Here is an 8581-nt window from a genome sequence, read left to right on the forward strand (position 1 = left end):
TATAATAGAACAAAATGTTTATTTTGTAAATAATTGATTTGAAGTATACAATTCTTCAACTAGTCATAATTATTTGAACTGGTTCAGTAAACAATTTTTTTTTTAAATCTCTTACTTATTAATTTTTGAAAGATTATGAAATTAGTATTATTTTATTCCAAATATGCTTGTATGATATAAAACAATTGTTATATGATCAAACAAAAAGCAACAATGATTTGAAATAGATAATTATTAAAATGGTGATAATTATTTGAACTAATTTGGTAAACAGATTCACTTTTTAAATCACTTATTAATTTTTGGAATATTAATAAATTAGTATTATTTTATTTCAAATAAGCTTGTATGAACAAAAGCAATTGTTTTATGACAAAACAAAAGGTTATAACGATTTTAAATAAATAATTGTTTAAATAGTTGTAACTATTTGAATTTGTTCAGTAAACAAATTTACTTTTTTAAACTCTTACTTATTAATTTTTAAAATATTAAGAAATTATTATTATTTTATTTTGGTTATCCCTTTATGAACTGAAACAATTGTTTTATGTCAAAACAAAATGTCATAATGATTTTAAATAAATAATTATTCAAATAATCATAACTATTTAACTTGTTCGGTAAATAGATTTATTTTTTCAAATCTCTTTCTTATTAATTTTCCAAATGTTACTATATTTGGATTATTTTATTCCAAATAAGCTTGTAAGATATGAAATAAATATTTTTTGACTAAACAAAATATCATAACGATCTGAAATAGATAATTATTCTAATGGTTTAAATTATTTGAACTGGTTTCGCAAGCACATTTATTTTTTAAATCTCCTACTTAGTAATTTTTGAAATATTATTAAATTAGTATTATTTTTAATTGAATAAGCTTCTACGATAAAAAATAATTTTTTAATGACAAAAAAAAAATCTTAACAATTTGAGATTGAAAATTGTTCAAATATTCAAACTTATTTGAACTAGTTCGGTAAACAAAATTATTTTTTAAATCTCTTACTTATTAATTTTTCAAATATTAATAAATTATTATTATTATTTTATTTTGAATAAGCTTGTATGATCAAAAACAATTATTTTATGACAAAACAAAAGCTCATAACGATTTCAAATAGATAATCATTCAAATGGCCATAATTATTTTTATTAATTCAGTAAACAGATTTATTTTTTAAATCTTTTACTTATTAATTTTAGAAATATTAATAAATTAGTATTATTTTATTTTGTCTAAGCTTGTACTAACTAAAATAATTATTTTATGATAAATCAAATGGTTATAACGATTTTAAATAGACAATTGCTCAAATAGCAATAACTATTTGAATTTGTTCGATAAATAGATTTATTTTTTTAAATCTCTTTTTGTAATTAATTTTTTGAATGTTAATAAATTAGTATTAATTTATTTTGAATAAGCTTGTATGAGCTAAAACAATTGTTTTATAACTAAACAAAAGGCCAAAATGATTTGAAATAGATAATTATTCTAATAGTCTTAACGATTTGAACTTATTCGATAAACAAATTTATTTTTTAAATCTCTTACATATTAATTTTTAAAATATTATTGAATTAGTATTATTTAAATCCAAATAAACTTGTATGAATAAAACAATTGTTTTACGACAAAGCAAAATGTTATAACAGTTTGAAATAGATAATCGTTCATATAGTCTTAACTATTTGAACTAGGTTGACAATTAGATTTATTTTTTAATTTTCTTGATTATTAAGTTTTGAAATATTATTAAATTAGTATTATTTTATTCTGAATAAAATAGGATGAATAGAACCAATTGTTTAATGACAAAAATAATTGTTCTACTAGTCTTAACTATTTGAACTGATTCAGCAAATACATTTATGTTTTAAATCTCTTACTTATTAATTTTTAGAATATTATTAATTTAGCAATATTTTACTCTAAATAAACTTGTATGAACAAAAACAATTACTTTATGAGAAGAAAAGATCATAGTGATTTTAGATAGATAATTGTTCAAATAGTCATAACTATTTGAACTAATTCGATAGATAGATTTAGTTTTTAAATATCTTATTTATTTTCAAAATATTAATAAATTAGTATTATTTTATTTTGAATAATTTTGTATGAATAAAAACAATTATTTTACGACAAAACAAAATGTCATAACGATTTGAAATAGTTAATAGTTTGAATAGACTTGACTATTTGAACTTGTTTAGTGAATAGATTTATTTTTTAAATCTCTAACTTATTAATTTTTAGAATATTAATAAATTAATATTATTTTATTTTGAATAAACTTGTATAAGTAGAAATAATTATTTTATGAGAAGACAAAAGATCATAACGATTTGAAATAAATAAATTTTCAAATAGTCATAACTATTTAAACTCACTCAGTAAATAGATTTTATTTTTTAAAATCTTTTACTTATTAATTTTTGGAATTTTAATAAATTAGTATTATTTTATACTAAATAGGCTTTCATGAACAAAAACAAAAGATCATAACAATTTGAAATGGATAATTGTTCAGATAGATATAACTATTTGAATGTGTTTAGAAAACAAATTTATTTTTTAAATTTTTACTTATTAATTTTTGTAATATTAATCAGTTTATATTATTTTATTCGAAATAAGCTTACATGAATATAACCAATTGTTTTATGATAAAACAAAAAGGTCATGATGTTTTGAAATAGATAATTATTCAAATAGTCATAACTATTTGAGCTTGTTTAGTAAACAGATTTATTTTTTAAGTCTCTTATTCATTAATTTTTAGAATATTAATAAATTAGTATTATTTTATTTCAAATAAGCTTATTTGAATTGAAATAGTTATCTTATTACAAAATAGAAGGTCATAATGATTTGAAATAGTTAATTATTCAGATAATCATGACTATTTTAACTTGTTCGGTAAACATATTTATTTTTTAAAATATTTTACTTATTAATTATCAAAATATTAATAATTAATATTCTTTTAATCCAAATAGCCTTGTATGAACAGAAACAATTATTTTATGACAAAACAAAGAGTCATAACAATTCAAAATAAATAATTGTTCGAATAGTCATAACTATTTGAACTTGTTCGATAAACATATTTTTTGTTTAAATCTTTTACTTATTAATTTTCTTAGTATTAATAATTTTGTATTATTTTATTCAAAATAGTTTGAACAAAAAAATTTATTTTATGTAAAAACAAAATGTTATAGTGATTTCAAATAGATAATTGTTCAAATAGTCATAATTATTTAAACTTATTCAGTAAATAGATTCTTTTTTTAAATCTCTTAATTATTAATTTTTGGAATATTAATAAATTGGTATTATTTTATTTCGAATAAACTTATATGAACTGAAACAAATCTTTTATGACAAAAGAAAGGGTCATAACGATTTGAAATAGATAATTATTCAAATAATCATGACTGTTTGGTCTAGTTTGGTAAATATATTTATTTTTTAAAATTTTTACTTATTAATTTTCAAAATATTAATAAATTAGTATTATTTTAATTTGAATAAGCATGTACAAATATAAACAAATGTTTTATAATAGGACAAAAAGTCAAAAGAACTTGAAATAAATAATTTGCCAAATAGTCATAACTATTTGAACTAGTTTGATAATAGATTTATTTTTTAAATCTCTTATTAATTTTTGAAATATTAATAGATTAGTATTACTTTATTTCGAACAAACTTATATGAACAAAAACATTTGTTTTATGACAAAACAAAAGGTTATAATGATTCAAAATAGATAATTGTTCAAATAGTTATAATTATTTAAATTGGTTATGTAAACAGAAATAATTTTTTAAAATATCTTACTTATTAATATTTGAAATATTAATAAATTCATTTTATTTTATTCCAAATCAGCTAGTATGAATTGAAATTTTGTTTTATAACAAAGCAAAAGGTCATAACATTTTGAAATAGATAATTGTTCATATAGTCTTAAATATTTGAACTGATTCATCAAACAAATTTATTTTTAATTCTCTTAGTTATTAAATTTCATAATATTATTATATTAGTATTATTTTATTCCAAATAAGCTTGTATGAATAGAAATAATTGTTTTGTCATAGAACAAAAGGTTATAATAATTTCAAGTATACAATTGTTCAAATAGTTATAATTATTTTGAACTGGTTTGATAAATAGATTTATTTTTTAAATTGCTTATTAATTTTTAAAAGATTAATAAATTAGTATTATTGTATTTTGAATAAGTTTGAATGATCAAAAACATTTGTTATATGACATACGAAAGGTAATAATGATTTGAAATAGATAAATGTTGAAATGGCCATAATTATTTGAAATGATTTAGTAAACAGATTTACTTTTTAAATCACTTATTAATTTTTGGAATATTAATAAATTTTTATTATTTTATTTCAAATAAGCTTTTATGAACTAAAACGATTGTTTTATGATAAAATAAAATTTCATAACGATTTGAAATAGATAATTGTTCATATAGTCTTAACTATTTAAACTACTTCAGCAAACAGATTTATTTTTAAATCCCTTAGTTATTAATTTTCAATATTATTAAATTATTATTATTTTATTTTGAATAAGCTTGTATGAACTGAAACATTTATCTATAATAGAAGAAAAGGTTATAATGATTTGAAATAGGTAATTATTCAAATAGGAACTACTTTGATAAATAGATTTATTTTTTAAATCTCTTACTTATTAATTTTTGAAATATTAATAAATTAGTATTATTTTATTCCAAACAAGCTTGTATGATGAAAAACAATTGTTTTATGACAAAATAATGTTCATAACGATTTGAAATAGATAATTGTTGAAATAGCCATAATTATTTGAATTGATTTGGTAAACAAATTCACTTTTTAAATCACTTATTCATTTTTGGAATATTAATAAATTATTATTATTTTGTTTCAAATAAGCTTTAATGAAATGAAACAATTTTTTTATGATAAAACAAAATATCATAATGATTTTAAATATACAATTGTTCAAATAGTCGTAACTATTTGAATTTGTTCAAAAAGTGCATTTATTTTTTTAAATCTCTTACTTATTAATTTTTAAAATATTAAAAAATTAGTATTATTTTATTTTGGATAACCTTTTATGAACTGAAGTAATTGTTTATGACAAAACAAAAAGTCATAATGATTTTAAATAATTAATTGTTTAAATTGTCATAACTGTTTGAGCTTATTCAGTAAACAGATTTATTTTTCAAATCTCTTGCTTATTAATTTTTTGAATGTTAATATATTAGGATAATTTTATTCTGAATAAGCTTGTATGATATGAAACAAATATTTTATGACTAAAAATAGGTTAGAACGATTTGAAATAGATAATTATTCTTATAGTTTTAACTATTTGAATTGATTCGATAAACACATTTATTTTTTAAATCTCTTACTTATTAATTTTTGAAATATTAATAAATTAATATTTTTTTATTTCAAATAAGCTTGAATGATAAAAAATAATTGTTTGATAACAAAACAAATGGCTATTGCTATTTGGAATAGATAATTATTCAAATTGCCATAATTATTTAATTGATTTGATAAATAAATTTATTTTTTAAATCTCTTACTTATAATTTTAGAAATATTAATAAATTTGTATTATTTTATATCATATAAACTCATATTTATCGAAACAATTTTTTTATGAAATAACAAAAGGTATAGTGATTTTAAATAGACAATTGTTCAAATAGTTATAACTATTTAAGCTTGTTCGATAAATAGACTTATTTTCTTAAATCTCTTTCTTCTTAATTTTTCGAATGTTTATAAATTAGTATTAATTTATTTTGAATAAGCTTGCATGAATTGAAACAATTGCTTTATGACTAAATAAAAGGTCAAAATGATTTGAAATAGATAATTGTTCTAATAGTATTAATCGTATAAACTAGTTGGATAAACAATTTTTTTTTAAAATCTCTTACTTATTAATTTTTAAAATCTTATTAAATTGGTATTATTTTAATCCAAATAAGCTTATACGAACTAAAAAAATGTTTTATGACAAAACAAATGGTCATAATGATTTGAAATAGATAATCATTCATATAGTCTTAACCATTTGAACTCGTTTAGCAATTACATTTATCTTTTAATTTTCTTGGTTATTAAGTTTTGAAATATTATTAAATTAGTATTATTTTATTCCAAATAAAATAGTATAAACAGAACCAATTTTTTGATGACCAAACAAAAAGTTATAATGATTTGAAATAGATAATTATTCATATAGTCAAAACTATATGAAATGGTTTGGTAAACCGATTTATTTTTTACGTCTCTTACTGATTAATTTTCTAAATATTAATAAATTAGTATTATTTTATTTTGAACAAACTTATATGAACAAAAACAATTATTTTATGACAAAACAAAAGTAATAATGATTTGAAATAAATAATTGTTCAAATAGTTATAATTATTTGAACTGATTTGGTAAATAGAATTATTTTTTAAATCTCTTACTTATAAAATTTTGAAATATTAACAAATTAGTTTTATTTTATTTCGAATAAACTTGTATAAGTTAAAATAATTATTTTATGATAGAACAAAAGGTTATAACGATTTGAAATAGATAACTATTCAAATAGTCTTAATTGTTGGAATTGGTTCAGCAAACGAATTTATTTTTTAAATCTCTTAGTTATGAATTTTTAGAATATTATTAAATTAGTATTATTTTATTCTAAATAAACTTGTATGAATAGAAATAATTGTTTTATGATAGAACAAAAGGTTATAACAATTTGAAATAGATAACTATTCAAATAGTCATAACTATTTAAATTATTTCGATAAATAGATTTATTTTTAAATCTCTTACTAATTCTTGAAATATTAATAAATTAGTATTATTTTATTTCAAATCAACTTGTTTGTTGAAAAAGAATTGTTTTATCATAAAACAAAAGGTAATAACGACTTAAAATATATAATTATTCAAATGGTCATAATTATTTGAATTGATTCGATAAACTGATTTATTTTTTAAATCTCTTATTAATTTTTGAAATATTAATAAAGTAGTATTATTTTATTTTGGATAAGCTTTTATGAATTGAAACAATTGTTTTATGACAAAAAACAGTTCATAACAATTTTCAATAGATAATTTTTTAAATAATAATAACTATTTAAGCTTGTTTGGTAAACATATTTATTTTTTCAAATCTTTTTCTTATTAATTTTTTGAATGTTAATAAATTAGTATTATTTTATTTTGAATAAACTTATGTGAACTAAAACAATTATTTTATGACTAAGCAAAAGGTTAAAATGATTTGAAATAGATAATTATTATAATAGTCTTAACTGTTCGAAATGATTCGCCAAACACATTTAGTTTTTAAATCTCTTACTTATTAATTTTTGAAATATTATTAAATTAGTATTATTTTAATCTGAATAAGCTTGTATGATAAGAAACAATTTTTTTATAACAAAACAAAGATCATAGTAATTTGACAAAACAAAAATATTTGAACTAGTTCAGAAAATAGCTTTAGTTTTTAAATCTCTTGCTTAATAATTTTTGAAATATTAATGAAATAGTATTATTTTATTTCGGATAAATTTTTATGAACTGAAATAATTGTTTTATGACAAACCAAAAGGTCATAATGATTTTAAAATAGATAATTGTTCAAATAGTCATATCTATTTGAACTTGTTAAGTAAACATATTAATTTTTTTAAATCTCTTGCTTATTAATTTTTTGAATATTAATAAATTAGTATTATTTTTTGAAATAATTATTTTATGACTAAACAAAAAGTCAGAATTATTTGAAATAGATAATTGTTCCAATAATCTTAACTATTTGAACTGATTGGCAAAACACATTTATTTTTATTATTAAATTAGTATTATCTTAATCTGAATAAGCTTGTATGAAAAGAAACAATTGTTTTATGACAAAATAAAGATCATAATGATTTAAGCTAGATAATTGTTCAAGTAGTCATAACTATTTGAACTGATTCAGTAAATAGATTTAGTTTTTAAATCTCTAATTAATTTTTAAAATGTTAGTAAATCAATATTATTTTATTCTAAATAATTTTGTATAAACAGAAACAATTGTTTTACGACAAAATAAAATGTCATAATGGTTTGAAATAGATAATTATTCAAATAGACATGACTATTTGAATTTGTTTGGTAAATAAATTTATTTTTTAAATCTCCAACCATTAAATTTTAGAATATTAATAATTTAGTATTATTTTATTCTGAATAAACCTGTATGAATAGAAACAATTATTTTATGATAAAAAATATCATAACTATTCGAAATAAATAATTATTCAAATAGTCATAACTATTTGAGCTTGCTCCATAAATAGATTTATTTTTTAAATCTTTTACTTAATAATTTTTGGAACACTAATAAATTAGTAGTATTTTTTTCAAATAAGCTTGTATAAACAGAAACAATTGGTTTATGACGAAACAAAAGGTCATAACTATTTGAAATAAATAATTGTTCAAATAGTTATCACTATT

The sequence above is a fragment of the Durio zibethinus genome, chromosome 3, assembly GCF_047325235.1.
Source record: "Durio zibethinus cultivar Kanyao isolate XHJ-2024 chromosome 3, ASM4732523v1, whole genome shotgun sequence".
In the NCBI taxonomy this organism is placed as follows: Eukaryota; Viridiplantae; Streptophyta; class Magnoliopsida; order Malvales; family Malvaceae; genus Durio; species Durio zibethinus.